Genomic DNA, 15,392 nt, shown 5'->3' with positions numbered 1-15,392 from the left:
GCATGAGCGGGGTTTGGGGGGCAACAGCAGGGAGACACAGGGCATGATCAGGGGGTGGGGGGAACACGAGGGAGACACGGTGCATGAGAGGGGGGTGGGGGTAACAGGAGAGAGACACAGGGCATGAGCAGGCGGTGGGGGGTAACAGGAGAGCGACACGGGGCTTGAGCGGGGGGTGGGGGGTCAACAGCAGGGAGACACGGGACATGAGCGGGGGGTGGGGGGAAAGAGCAGGGAGACACGTGGAATGAGCGGGGGTGGGGGGAACACGAGGGAGACACGGTGCATGAGAGGGGGGTGGGGGGTAACAGAAGAGAGACACAGGGCATGAGCGGGGGTGGGGGGCAACAGGGGGGAGACACAGGGCATGACCGGGGGTGGAGGGCAACAGGAGGGAGACATGGGACATGACCGGGGGGTGGAGGGCAACAGGAGAGAGACACGGGGCATGAGAGGGGGGTGTGGGGCAACAGGAGAGAGACACAGGGCATGAGCGGGGTTTGGGGGGCAACAGCAGGGAGACACAGGGCATGATCAGGGGGTGGGGGGAACACGAGGGAGACACGGTGCATGAGAGGGTGTGGGGGTAACAGGAGAGAGACACGGGGCATGAGCAGGGGGTGGGGGGCAACAGCAGTGAGACACGGGGCATGACCGGGGGGTGGGGGGCAACAGAAGGGAGACACGGGGCATGAGAGGGGGGTGGGGGTAACAGGAGAGAGACACGGGGCATGGGCAGGGGGTGGGGGGTAACAGGAGAGAGACACGGGGCATGAGCGGGGGGTGGGGGGGCAACAGGAGGGAGACACGGGGCATGACCGGGGGTGGGAGGCAACATCAGAGAGACACTGAGAATGAGAGAGTGGTGGGGTTAACAGGAGAGAGACATGGGGCATGAGAGGGGGTTGGGGGTAACAGGAGAGAGACACGGGGCATGAGTGGGGGGGCAGGGGGGCAACAGCAGGGAGACACGGGGCATGACCGGGGGTGGGGGGCAACAGGAGAGAGACACAGGGCATGAGAGCGGGGTGGGGGGGCAACAGGAGAGAGACTTGGGGCATGAGCAGGGGGTGGGGGGTAACAGGAGAGAGACACGGGGCATGAGCGGGGGATGGGGGTCAACATCATGGAGACACGGGGCATGTGCGGGGGGTGGGGGCAACAGCAGGGAGATACGGGGAATGAGCGGGGGTGGGGGAACACGAGGGAGACACGGGGCATGAGAGGGGGGTGGGGGGTAACAGAAGAGAGACACAGGGCATGAGCAGCGGTGGGGGGCAACAGCAGGGAGACACAGGGCATGACCGGGGGTGGAGGGCAATAGGAGGGAGACAGGGGACATGAACGGGGGGTGGAGGGCAACAGGAGAGAGACACGGGCATGAGAGGGAGGTGTGGGGCAACAGGAGAGAGACACGGGGCATGAGCAGGGGGTGGGGGGCAACAAGAGAGAGACACAGGCATGAACGGGGGGTGGGGAGCAACAGCAGGGAGACACGGGGCATGAGCGGGGGGTGAGGGTAACACGAGGGAGACACAGGGCATGAGCTGGGGGTGGGGGGTAACAGGAGAGAGACACGGGGCATGAGCGGAGGGTGGGAGGAAACAGCAGGGAGACACGGGGCATGACCGGGGGTGGGGGGAAACAGCAGGGAGACACGGGGCATGACCGGGGGGTGGGGGGCAACAGAAGGGGGACACGGTGCACAACCAGGGGGTGGGGGGCAACAGGAGAGATACACAGGGCATGAGAGGGGGTGGGGGGGTAACAGGAGAGAGACACGGGGCATGAGAGGGGGGTGGGGGTTAACAGGAGAGAGACATGGGGCATGAGCGGGGGGTGGGGGAAACAGCATGGAGACACGGGGCATGATCGGGGGTTGGGGCACAACAGGAGAGAGACACGGGGCATGAGAGGGGGTGGGGGTAACAGGAGAGAGACACGGGGCATGAGCTGGGGGTGGGGGGCAACAGCAGGGAGACACGGGGCATGAGCGTGGGGTCGGGGGAACACGAGGTAGACACGGGGCATGAGGAGGGGGTGGGGGGTAACAGGAGAGAGACACAGAGCATGAGCGGGGGGTGAGGGACAACAGCAGGGAGACACGGGGCATGAGCGGGGGGCAACAGGAGAAAGACACAGGGCATGAGTGGGGGTAACAGGAGAGACAGGAGGCATAAGCGGGGGGTGGGGGGCAACAGCAGGGAGACATGGAGCATGAGCGGGTGGTGGGTGGGAACAGGGGAGACACGAGTCATGAGCGGGGGGTGGGGGGAACAGGAGAGAGACACAGGGCATGAGTGGGGGGCAACAGCAGGGAGACACGGGGCATGACCGGGGGGTGGGGGGTAACAGGAGAGAGACACGGGGCATGAGCGGGGGGTGGGGGGATCACGAGGGAGACACAGGGCATGAGAGGGGGGTGGGGGGTAACAGGAGAGAGACACGGGGAATGAGCAGGGGGTGAGGGCAACAGCAGGGAGACACGGAGCATGACCGGGGGGTGGGGGGCAACAGGAGAGAGAAACAGGGCATGACCGGGGGTAGGGGGCAACAGGAGAGAGACTCGGGGCATGAGAGGGGGGTGGGGGGTAACAGGAGAGAGACACGGGGCATGAGCGGGGGTGCAGTGCAACATTAAAGACACGGGGCATGAGCGGGGGTTGGGGGGCCAACAGCACGGAAACACGGGGCATGATCAGGGGGAGGGAGGAACACGAGGGAGACACAGTGCATGAGAGGGGGGTGGGGGTAACAGGAGAGAGACACGGGGCATGAGCGGGGGATGGGGGGCAACAGCAGTGAGACACGGGGCATGACCGGGGTGTGGGGGGCAACAGAAGGGAGACACGGGGCATGAGAGGGGGGTGGGGTTAACAGGAGAGAGACACGGGGCATGAGCAGGGGGTGGGGGGTAACAGGAGAGAGACACGGGGCATGAGCGGGGGGTGGGGGCAACAGCAAGGTGACACGGGGCATGAGCGGGGGGTGGGGGGCAACAGCAGGGAGACACGGGGCATGAGCAGGGGTGGGGGGAACGCGAGGGAGACATGGAGCATGAGAGGGGGTGGAGGTAACAGAAGAGAGACACGGGGCATGAGTGGGGGGTGGGGGGCAACAGGAGGGAGACACAGGGCATGAGAGTGGGGTGGGGGTAACAGGAGAGAGACACGGGGCATGAGCAGGGGGTGGGGGGTAACAGGCGAGAGACACAGGGCTTGAGCGGGGGGTGGGGGTTCAAAAGCAGGGAGACACGGGACATGAGCGGGGGGTGGGGGGCAAGAGCAGGGAGACACGTGGAATGAGCGGGGGTGGGGGGAACACGAGGGAGACACGGAGCACGAGAGGGGGGGTGGGGGTAACAGAAGAGAGACACAGGGCATGACCGGGGGTGGAGGGCAATAGGAGGGAGACATGGGACATGACCGGTGGGTGGGGGGAACAAGAGAGAGACACGGGGCATGAGAGGGGGGTGTGGGGCAACAGGAGAGAGACACAGGGCATGAGCGGGGGGTGGGGGGAACACGAGGGAGACACGGTGCATGAGAGGGGGGTGAGGGTAACAGGAGAGAGACACGGGGCATGAGCAGGCGGTAGGGGGTAACACGAGAGAGACACGGGGCATGAGCAGGGGGTGGGGGGCAAGAGCAGGGAGACACTTGGAATGAGCGGGGGTGGGGGGAACACGAGGGAGACACAGGGCATGAGAGGGGGGTGGGGGGTAACAGGTGAGAGACACGGGGAATGAGCAGGGAGTGAGGGCAACAGCAGGGAGACACGGGGCATGACCGGGGGGTGGGGGGCAACAGGAGAGAGAAACAGGGCATGACCGGGGGTAGGGGGCAACAGGAGAGAGACTTGGGGCATGAGAGGGGGTGGGGGGTAACAGGAGAGAGACACGGGGCATGAGCGGGGGTGCGGTGCAACATTAAAGACACGGGGCATGAGCGGGGGTTGGGGGGCCAACAGCACGGAAACACGGGGCATGATCAGGGGGAGGGGGGAACACGAGGGAGACACGGTGCATGAGAGGGGGGTGGGGGTAACAGGAGAGAGACACGGGGCATGAGCGGGGGATGGGGGGCAACAGCAGTGAGACACGGGGCATGACCAGGGGGTGGGGGGCAACAGAAGGGAGACACGGGGCATGAGAGGGGGGTGGGGTTAACAGGAGAGAGACACGGGGCATGTGCAGGGGGTGGGGGGTAACAGGAGAGAGACACGGGACATGAGCGGGGGGTGGGGGCAACAGCAAGGTGACACGGGGCATGAGTGGGGGGTGGGGGGCAACAGGAGGGAGACACAGGGCATGAGAATGGGGTGGGGGTAACAGGAGAGAGACACGGGGCATGAGCAGGGGGTGGGGGTAACAGGAGAGAGACACGGGGCTTGAGCGGGGGGTGGGGGTTCAACAGCAGGGAGACACGGGACATGAGCGGGGGGTGGGGGGCAAGAGCAGGGAGACACGTGGAATGAGCGGGGGTGGAGGGAACACGAGGGAGACACGGAGCATGAGAGGGGTGTGGGGGGTAACAGAAGAGAGACACAGGGCATGAGCGGGGGTGGGGGGCAACAGGGGGGAGACACAGGGCATGACCGGGGGTGGAGGGCAACAGGAGGGAGACATGGGACATGACCGGTGGGTGGGGGGAACAGGAGAGAGACACGGGGCATGAGAGGGGGGTGTGGGGCAACAGGAGAGAGACACAGGGCATGAGCGGGGTTTGGGGGGCAACAGCAGGGAGACACAGGGCATGATCAGGGGGTGGGGGGAACACGAGGGAGACACGGTGCATGAGAGGGTGTGGGGGTAACAGGAGAGAGACACGGGGCATGAGCAGGGGGTGGGGCGCAACAGCAGTGAGACACGGGGCATGACCGGGGGATGGGGGGCAACAGAAGGGAGACACGGGGCATGAGAGGGGGGTGGGGGTAACAGGAGAGAGACACGGGGCATGGGCAGGGGGTGGGGGGTAACAGGAGAGAGACACGGGGCATGAGCGGGGGGTGGGGGCAACAGCAGGGTGACACGGGGCATGAGCGGGGGGTGGGGGGCAACAGCAGGGAGACATGGGGCATGAGCGGGGGTGGGGGGAACACGAGGGAGACATGGAGCATGAGAGGGGGGTGGGAGGTAACAGAAGAGAGACACGGGGCATGAGTGGGGGGTGGAGGGCAACAGGAGGGAGACATGGGACATGACCGGTGGGTGGGGGGAACAGGAGAGAGACACGGGGCATGAGAGGGGGGTGTGGGTCAACAGGAGAGAGACACAGGGCATGAGCGGGGTTTGGGGGGCAATAGCAGGGAGACACAGGGCATGATCAGGGGGTGGGGGGAACACGAGGGAGACACGGTGCATGAGAGGGGGGTGGGGGTAACAGGAGAGAGACACGGGGCATGAGCAGGCGGTGGGGGGTAACAGGAGAGAGACACGGGGCTTGAGCGGGGGGTGGGGGGTCAACAGCAGGGAGACACGGGACATGAGTGGGGGGCAAGAGCAGGGAGACACGTGGAATGAGCGGGGGTGGGGGGAACACGAGGGAGACACGGTGCATGAGAGGGGGGTGGGGGGTAACAGAAGAGAGACACAGGGCATGAGCAGGGGTGGGGGCAACAGGGGGGAGACACAGGGCATGACCGGGGGTGGAGGGCAACAGGAGGGAGACATGGGACATGACCGGGGGGTGGGGGGCAACAGGAGAGAGACACGGGGCATGAGAGGGGGGTGTGGGGCAACAGGAGAGAGACACAGGGCATGAGCGGGGTTTGGGGGGCAACAGCAGGGAGACACAGGGCATGATCAGGGGGTGGGGGGAACACGAGGGAGACACGGTGCATGAGAGGGGGTGGGGGAAACAGGAGAGAGACACGGGGCATGAGCAGGGGGTGGGGGGCAACAGCAGTGAGACACGGGGCATGACCGGGGGGTGGGGGGCAACAGAAGGGAGACACGGGGCATGAGAGGGGGGTGGGGGTAACAGGAGAGAGACACGGGGCATGGGCAGGGGGTGGGGGGTAACAGGAGAGAGACACGGGGCATGAGCGGGGGGTGGGGGCAACAGCAGGGTGACACGGGGCATTAGCGGGGGGTGGGGGGCAACAGCAGGGAGACATGGGGCATGAGCGGGGGTGGGGGGAACACGAGGGAGACATGGAGCATGAGAGGGGGGTGGGAGGTAACAGAAGAGAGACACGGGGCATGAGTGGGGGGTGGGGGGCAACAGGAGGGAGACACAGGGCATGAGAGTGGGATGGGGTAACAGGAGAGAGACACGGGGCATGAGCAGGGGGTAGGGGGTAACAGGAGAGAGACACGGGGCTTGAGCGGGGGGTGGGGGGTCAACAGCCGGGAGACACGGGACATGAGCGGGGGTGGGGGGCAAGAGCAGGGAGACACGTGGAATGAGCGGGAGTGGGGGAACACGAGGGAGACACGGAGCATGAGAGGGGGGTGGGGGTAACAGAAGAGAGACACAGGGCATGAGCGGGGGTGGGGGGCAACAGGGGGGAGACACAGGGCATGACCGGGGGGTGGGGGGCAACAGGAGAGAGACACGGGGCATGAGAGGGGGGTTTGGGGCAACAGGAGAGAGACACAGGGCATTAGCGGGGGGTGGAAGGCAACAGCAGGGAGACACAGGGCATGACCGGGGGGTGGGGGGCAACAGAAGGGAGACACGGTGCATGACCGGGGAGTGGGGGGCAACAGGAGAGAGACACGGGGCATGAGAGGGGGTGGGGGTAACAGGAGAGAGACACGGGGCATGAGAGGTGGGTGGGGGGTAACAGGAGAGAGACACAGGGCATGAGCGGAGGGTGGGGGGAAACAGCAGGGAGACACGGGGCATGATCGGGGGTGGGGGCAACAGGAGAGCGACACGGGGCATGAGAGGGAGGTGGGGGTAACAGGAGAGAGACACGGGGCATGAGCGGGGAGTGGGGGGCAATAGCAGGGAGACACGGGGCATGAGCGGGGGGTGGTGGGCAACAGCAGGGAGACACAGGGCATGACCGGGGGGTGGGGGGCAACAGAAGGGAGACACAGTGCATGACCGGGGGTGGGGGGCAACAGGAGAGAGACACGGGGCATGAGAGGGGGTGGGGGTAACAGGAGAGAGACACGGGGCATGAGAGGTTGGTGGGGGGTAACAGGAGAGAGACACAGGGCATGAGCGGGGGGTGTGGGGAAACAGCAGGGAGACACAGGGCATGATCGGGGGTGGGGGGCAACAGGAGAGCGACACGGGGCATGAGAGGGAGGTGGGGGGTAACAGGAGAGAGACACGGGGCATGAGTGGGGTGTGGGGGGCAATAGCAGGGAGACACAGGGCATGAGCAGGGGGTGGGGGGCAACAGCAGGGAGACACAGGGCATGAGCGGGGGGTGGGGGGAACACGAGGGAGACACGGGGCGTGAGAGGGGGGTGGGGGGTAACAGGAGAGAGACACGGAGCATGAGCAGGGGGTGGGGGGCAACAGAAGGGAGACACGGGGCATGAGAGGGGGGTGGGGTTAACAGGAGAGAGACACGGGGCATGAGCAGGGGGTGGGGGGTAACAGGAGAGAGACACGGGGCATGAGCGGGGGGTGGGGGCAACAGCAAGGTGACACGGGGCATGAGTGGGGGGTGGGGGGCAACAGGAGGGAGACACAGGGCATGAGAGTGGGGTGGGGGTAACAGGAGAGAGACACGGGGCATGAGCAGGGGGTGGGGGGTAACAGGAGAGAGACACGGGGGTTGAGCGGGGGGTGGGGGTTCAACAGCAGGGAGACACGGGACATGAGCGGGGGGTGGGGGGCAAGAGCAGGGAGACACGTGGAATGAGCGGGGGTGGGGGGAACACGAGGGAGACACGGGGCATGAGAGGGGTGTGGGGGATAACAGAAGAGAGACACAGGGCATGAGCGGGGGTGGGGGGCAACAGGGGGGAGACACAGGGCATGACCGGGGGTGGAGGGCAACAGGAGGGAGTCATGGGACATGACCGGTGGGTGGGGGGAACAGGAGAGAGACACGGGGCATGAGAGGGGGGTGTGGGGCAACAGGAGAGAGACACAGGGCATGAGCGGGGTTTGGGGGGCAACAGCAGGGAGGCACAGGGCATGATCAGGGGGTGGGGGGAACAAGAGGGAGACACGGTGCCTGAGAGGGGGGTGGGGGTAACAGGAGAGAGACACGGGGCATGAGCAGGCGGTGGGGGTAACAGGAGAGAGACATGGGGCTTGAGCGGGGGGTGGGGGGTCAACAGCAGGGAGACACGGGACATGAGCGGGGGGTGGGGGCAAGAGCAGGGAGACACGTGGAATGAGCGGGGGTGGGGGGAACACGAGGGAGACACGGTGCATGAGAGGGGGGTGGGGGTAACAGAAGAGAGACACAGGGCATGAGCGGGGGTGGGGGGCAACAGGGGGGAGACACAGGGCATGACCGGGGTTGGAGGGCAACAGGAGGGAGACATGGGACATGACCGGGGGTGGGGGGCAACAGGAGAGAGACACGGGGCATGAGAGGGGGGTGTGGGGCAACAGGAGAGAGACACAGGGCATGAGCGGGGTTTGGGGGGCAACAGCAGGGAGACACAGGGCATGATCAGGGGGTGGGGGGAACACGAGGGAGACACGGTGCATGAGAGGGGGTGGGGGTAACAGGAGAGAGACACGGGGCATGAGCAGGGGGTGGGGGGCAACAGCAGTGAGACACGGGGCATGACCGGGGGGTGGGGGGCAACAGAAGGGAGACACGGGGCATGAGAGGGGGGTGGGGGTAACAGGAGAGAGACACGGGGCATGGGCAGGGGGTGGGGGGTAACAGGAGAGAGACACGGGGCATGAGCGGGGGTGGGGGCAACAGCAGGGTGACACGGGGCATGAGCGGGGGGTGGGGGGCAACAGCAAGGAGACGTGGGGCATGAGCGGGGGTGGGGGGAACACGAGGGAGACATGGAGCATGAGAGGGGGGTGGGAGGTAACAGAAGAGAGACACGGGGCATGAGTGGGGGGTGGGGGGCAACAGGAGGGAGACACAGGGCATGAGAGTGGGATGGGGGTAACAGGAGAGAGACACGGGGCATGAGCAGGGGGTAGGGGGTAACAGGAGAGAGACACGGGGCTTGAGCGGGGGGTGGGGGGTCAACAGCAGGGAGACACGGGACATGAGCGGGGGTGGGGGGCAACAGAAGGGAGACACGGTGCATGACCGGGGAGTGGGGGGCAACAGGAGAGAGACACGGTGCATGAGAGGGGGTGGGGGTAACAGGAGAGAGACACGGGGCATGAGAGGTGGGTGGGGGGTAACAGGAGAGAGACACAGGGCATGAGCGGGGGGTGGGGGGAAACAGCAGGGAGACACGGGGCATGATCGGGGGTGGGGGCAACAGGAGTGCGACACGGGGCATGAGAGGGAGGTGGGGGGTAACAGGAGAGAGACACGGGGCATGAGCGGGGGTGGGGGCAACAGCAGGGTGACACGGGGCATGAGCGGGGGGTGGGGGGCAACAGCAGGGAGACATGGGGCATGAGCGGGGGTGGGGGGAACACGAGGGAGACATGGAGCATGAGAGGGGGGTGGGAGGTAACAGAAGAGAGACACGGGCCATGAGTGGGGGGTGGGGGGCAACAGGAGGGAGACACAGGGCATGAGAGTGGGATGGGGGTAACAGTAGAGAGACACGGGGCATGAGCAGGGGGTAGGGGGTAACAGGAGAGAGACACGGGGCTTGAGCGGGGGGTGGGGGGTCAACAGCAGGGAGACACGGGACATGAGCGGGGGTGGGGGGCAAGAGCAGGGAGACATGTGGAATGAGCGGGGGTGGGGGGAACACGAGGGAGACACGGAGCATGAGAGGGGGGTGGGGGTAACAGAAGAGAGACACAGGGCATGAGCGGGGGTGGGGGGCAACAGGGGGGAGACACAGGGCATGACCGGGGGTGGAGGGCAACAGGAGGGAGACATGGGACATGACCGGGGGGTGGGGGGCAACAGGAGAGAGACACGGGGCATGAGAGGGGGGTTTGGGGCAACAGGAGAGAGACACAGGGCATGAGCGGGGGGTGGAAGGCAACAGCAGGGAGACACAGGGCATGACCGGGGGGTGGGGGGCAACAGAAGGGAGACACGGTGCATGACCGGGGAGTGGGGGGCAACAGGAGAGAGACACGGGGCATGAGAGGGGGTGGGGGTAACAGGAGAGAGACACGGGGCATGAGAGGTGGGTGGGGGGTAACAGGAGAGAGACACAGGGCATGAGCGGGGGGTGGGGGGAAACAGCAGGGAGACACGGGGCATGATCGGGGGTGGGGGCAACAGGAGAGCGACACGGGGCATGAGAGGGAGGTGGGGGGTAACAGGAGAGAGACACGGGGCATGAGCGGGGAGTGGGGGGCAATAGCAGGGAGACACGGGGCATGAGCGGGGGGTGGTGGGCAACAGCAGGGAGACACAGGGCATGACCGGGGTGTGGGGGGCAACAGAAGGGAGACACAGTGCATGACCGGGGGGTGGTGGGCAACAGGAGAGAGACACGGGGCATGAGAGGGGGTGGGGGTAACAGGAGAGAGACACGGGGCATGAGAGGTTGGTGGGGGGTAACAGGAGAGAGACACAGGGCATGAGCGGGGGGTGGGGGGAAACAGCAGGGAGACACAGGGCATGATCGGGGGTGGGGGGCAACAGGAGAGCGACACGGGGCATGAGAGGGAGGTGGGGGGTAACAGGAGAGAGACACGGGGCATGAGTGGGGGGTGGGGGGCAATAGCAGGGAGACACAGGGCATGAGCAGGGGGTGGGGGGCAACAGCAGGGAGACACAGGGCATGAGCGGGGGGTGGGGGGAACACGAGGGAGACACGGGGCGTGAGAGGGGGTGGGGGGTAACAGGAGAGAGACACAGAGCATGAGCAGGGGGTGAAGGACAACAGCAGGGAGACACGGGGCATGAGCGGGGGGCAACAGGAGAAAGCCACGGGGCATGAGTGGGGGATAACAGGAGAGACACGATGCATAAGCGGAGGGTGGGGGGCAAAAGGAGAGAGACACAGGGCATGAGCGGGGTTGCGGGCAACAGCAGGGAGACACAGAACATGAGCCGGGGGTGGGGGGAACAGGGGAGACACAAGACATGAGCGGGGGGTGGGGGGAACAGGAGAGAGACCTGGGGCATCAGTGTGGGTCAACAGCAGGGAGACACGGAGCATGACCGGGGGGTGGGGGGTAACAGGAGAGATACACAGGGCATGAGCGGGTGTGGGGGGATCACAAGGGAGACACTTGGCATGAGAGGGGGGTGGGGGGTAAGAGGAGAGAGACACGGGGCATGAGCATGGGGTGGGGGTAACAGGAGAGAGACACGGGGCATGAGCGGGTGTGGGGGGATCACGGGGGAGACACGGGGCATGACCGGGGGTGGGGGGCAACAGAAGGGAGACACGGGGCATAACCGTGGGGGTCGGGGGCAACAGGAGGGAGACTCGGGACATGACCGGGGGGTGGGGGGCAACAGGAGAGAGACACGGGGCATGAGAGGGGGCTGGGGGGTAACAGGAGAGAGACACGGGGCATGAGCAGGGGGTGGGGGCACCATTAGAGAAACGGGGCATGAGCGGGGGGTGGGGGGAAACAGCAGGGAGACACGGGGCATGAGCGGGGGTGGGGGAACACGAGGGAGACAAGGGGCATTAGAGGGGGCGGGGGTAACAGGAGAGAGACACGGGGCATGAGCGGGGAGTGGGGGCCAACAGCAGGGAGACACGGGGCATGACTGGGGGGGTGGGGGGCATCAGGAGGGAGACACGGGGCATTAGCGGGGGGTGGGGGGCAACAGCAGGTAGACACGGGGCATGAGTGGGGTTGGGGGAACACGAGAGAGACAAGGGGCATGAGAGGGGGGTGGGGGGTAACAGGAGAGAGACACGGGGCATGAGCGGGGGGTGGGGGGCAACAGCAGGTAGACACCGGGCATGACTGGGGGGGGTGGGGGGCAACAGGAGGCAGACATGGGGCATGACCAGGGGGTGGAGGGCAACAGGAGAGAGACACGGGGCATGAGAGGGGGGTGGGGGTAACAGGAGAGAGACACGGGGCATGAGAGGGGGGTGGGGGTAACAGGAGAGAGACACGGGGCATGAGCAGGGGTGGGGGGCAACAGGAGAGAGAACAGGGCATGAGCGGGGGTTGGGGGGCAACAGCAGGGAGACACGGGGCATGAGCAGAGGGTGGGGGGAACAGGAGGGAGACACGGGGCATGAGAGGGGGGTGGGGGGTAACAGAAGAGAGAAACAGGGCATGAGCGGAGGAGGGGGGCAACAGGAGGGAGACACGGGGCATGACCGGGGTGTGGGGGGGCAACAGCAGAGAGACACGGGGCATGAGAGGGGGGTGGGGGGCAACAGGAGAGAGACACGGGGCATGAACAGGGGGTGGGGGGCAACATGAGAGAGACACAGACATGAGCGGGTGGTTGGGGGCAACAGCAGGGAGACACGGGGCATGAGAGGGGGGTGGGTGGAACACGAGGGAGACACAGGGCATGAGAGGGGGGTGGGGGGTAACAGGAGAGAGACACAGGGCATGAGCGGGGGTGGGGGGCAACAGCAGGGAGACACAGGGCATGAACGGGAGGTGGGGGGCAACAGAAGGGGGACACGGTGCATGACCGGGGGGTGGGGGGCACCAGGAGAGAGACACAGGGCATGAGAGGGGGGTGAGGGGTAACAGGAGAGAGACACGGGGCATGAGAGGGGGGTGGGGGGTAACAGGAGAGAGACACGGGGCATGAGCGGGGGGTGGGGGAAACAGCAGGGAGACACGGGACATGAGCGGGGGGAACACGACGGAGACACGGGGCATGAGAGGAGAGTGGGGGGTAACAGGAGAGAGACATGGAGCATGAGCGGGGGGTGAGGGGCAACAGCAGGGAGACACGGGGCATGAGCGGGGGGGCAACAGGAGAAAGACATGGGGCATGAGTGCTGGGTAACAGGAGAGACACGAGGCATAAGCGGGGGTGGGGGGCAACAGGAGAGAGACACGGAGCATGAGCGGGGGTGGGGGGCAACAGCAGGGGGACATGGGGCATGAGCGGGGGTGGGGGGCAACTGCAGGGAAACACAGAGCTTGACCGGGGGATGGGGGGTAACAGGAGAGAGACACAGGCATGAGCGGGGGGTGGGGGGCAACAGGAGGGAGACACGGGGCATGAAAGGGAGGTGGGGGGTAACAGGAGAGAGACACGGGGCATGAGCGGGGGGTGGGGGGAAACAGCAGGGAGACACTGGGCATGAGCGGGGGGTGGGGGGAACAGGGGAGAGACACGGGGCATAAATGGGGGTGAGGTGCAACAGCAGGGAGACACAGGGCATGACCGGGGGGTTGGAGGGTAACAGGAGAGAGACACGCGGCATGAGTGGGGGGTGGGGGGATCACGAGGGAGACACGGGGCATGAGAGGGGTGTGGGGGGTATCAGGAGAGAGACACAGGGCATTAGCTGGGGGTGGGAGGCAACAGCAGGGAGACACGGGGCATGACCGAGAGTGGGGGGCAACAGAAGGGAAACATGGGGCATGATCGGGGGTGGGGGCAACAGGAGAGAGGCACAGGGCATGAGAGGGGGTGGGGGTAACAGGAGAGAGACACAGGGCATGAGAGGGGGGTGGGGGTAACAGGAGAGAGACACGGGGCATGAGCGGGGGGTGGGGGGAACCAGCAGGGAGACACGGGGCATGATCGGGGGGTGGGGGCAACAGGAGAGAGACACAGGGCATGAGAGGGGGGTGGGGGGTAACAGGAGAGAGACAAGGGGCATGAGAGGGGGGTGGGGGGTAACAGGAGAGAGACACTGGGCATGAGCAGGGGTGGGGGGCAACAGCGGGGAGAAACGGAGCATGAACAGGGGTGGGGCAACAGCAGGGAGACACGGGGCATGAGCGAGGGGTGGGGGGAACACGAGTGAGACACAGGGCATGAGAGGGGGTGGGGGTAACTTGAGAGAGACATGGGAATGAGCGGGGGGTGAGGGGCAACAGCAGGGAGACACGGGGCATGAGCAGGGGGGCAACCGGAGAAAGACACGGGGCATGAGCGGGGGTGGGGGTAACAGGAGAGACACGAGGCATAAGCGGGGGGCAACAGGAGAGAGACACGGAGCATGAGCGATGGGGTGGGGGTCAACAGCAGGGAGACACGGGGCATGAGCGGGGGGGAGGGGCAACAGCAGGGAGACACAGGGCATGAGCGGGGGGTGGGGGGAACAGGGGAGAGACGGGGCATAAGCGGGGGGTGGGGGGCAACAGCAGGGCGACACGGGGCATGACCGGGGTGTGGGGGGTAACAGGAGAGAGACACGGGGAATGAGCGGGGGGTGGGGGGCAACAGAAGGGAAACACGGGGCATGACCGGGGGGTGGGGAGCAACAGGTGAGAGACACGGAGCATGAGAGGGGGGTGGGGGCAACAGGAGAGAGACATGGGGCATGAGAGGGGGGCGGGGGAGTAACACGAGAGAGACATGGGGCATGAGAGGGGGGTGGGGGGATAACAGGAGAGAGACACAGGGCATGAGCGGGGGGTGGGGGGCAACAGCAGGGAGACACGGGGCATGACCGGGGGCTGGGGGGTAACAGGAGAGAGACACGGAGCATGAGAGGGGGGTGGGGGCAACAGGAGAGAGACACGGGGCATGAGAGGGGGGCGGGGGAGTAACACGAGAGAGACATGGGGCATGAGAGGGGGGTGGGGGGATAACAGCAGGGAGACACAGGGCATGAGCAGGGGGTGGGGGCAACAGCAGGGAGACACGGGGCATGAGAGGAGGTTGGGGGTAACAGGAGAGAGACACGGTGCATGAGCAGGAGGTGGGGGGCAACAGCAGGGAGACACGGGGCATGACTGGGGGTTGGGGGGCAACAGCAGGGGGACACGGGGCATGAGCTGGGGGTGGGTGGTAACAGGAGAGAGACACGGGCAAGAGCAGGGAATGGGGGGCAACAGCAGGGAGACACGGGGCATGACGGGGTGGTGGGGGTCAACAGGAGAGCGACACGGGGCATGAGAGGAGGGTGGAGGGTAACAGGAGAGAGACACGGGGCATGAGATGGGGTTGGGGTGTCACAGGAGAGAGACACGGGGCATGAGAGGGTGGTGGGTGGGTAAAAGATGAGAAACACGAAGCATGAGCCGGGGGTGAGGCAACAGGAGACACAGGGCATGAGCAGGGGGTGGGGGGTAACAGGAGAGAGACAGGCATGATCTGGGGGTGGGGGGCAACAGAAGAGAGACAAGGGGCATGAGCGGGGGGTAACAAGAGAGAGACACGGGGCATGAGCGGGGGGCAACAGCAGAGAGACACAGGGCATGAGCGGTGGGGCAACAGGAGAGAGACACAGGGCATGAGCGGGA

Source organism: Ambystoma mexicanum, chromosome 12, assembly GCF_040938575.1.
Source record: "Ambystoma mexicanum isolate Mex_15411 chromosome 12, UKY_AmexF1_1, whole genome shotgun sequence".
NCBI classification, from domain to species: Eukaryota; Metazoa; Chordata; class Amphibia; order Caudata; family Ambystomatidae; genus Ambystoma; species Ambystoma mexicanum.
The sequence above is the reverse complement of the archived record's forward strand: the minus strand, read 5'-3'. Positions refer to the sequence as shown.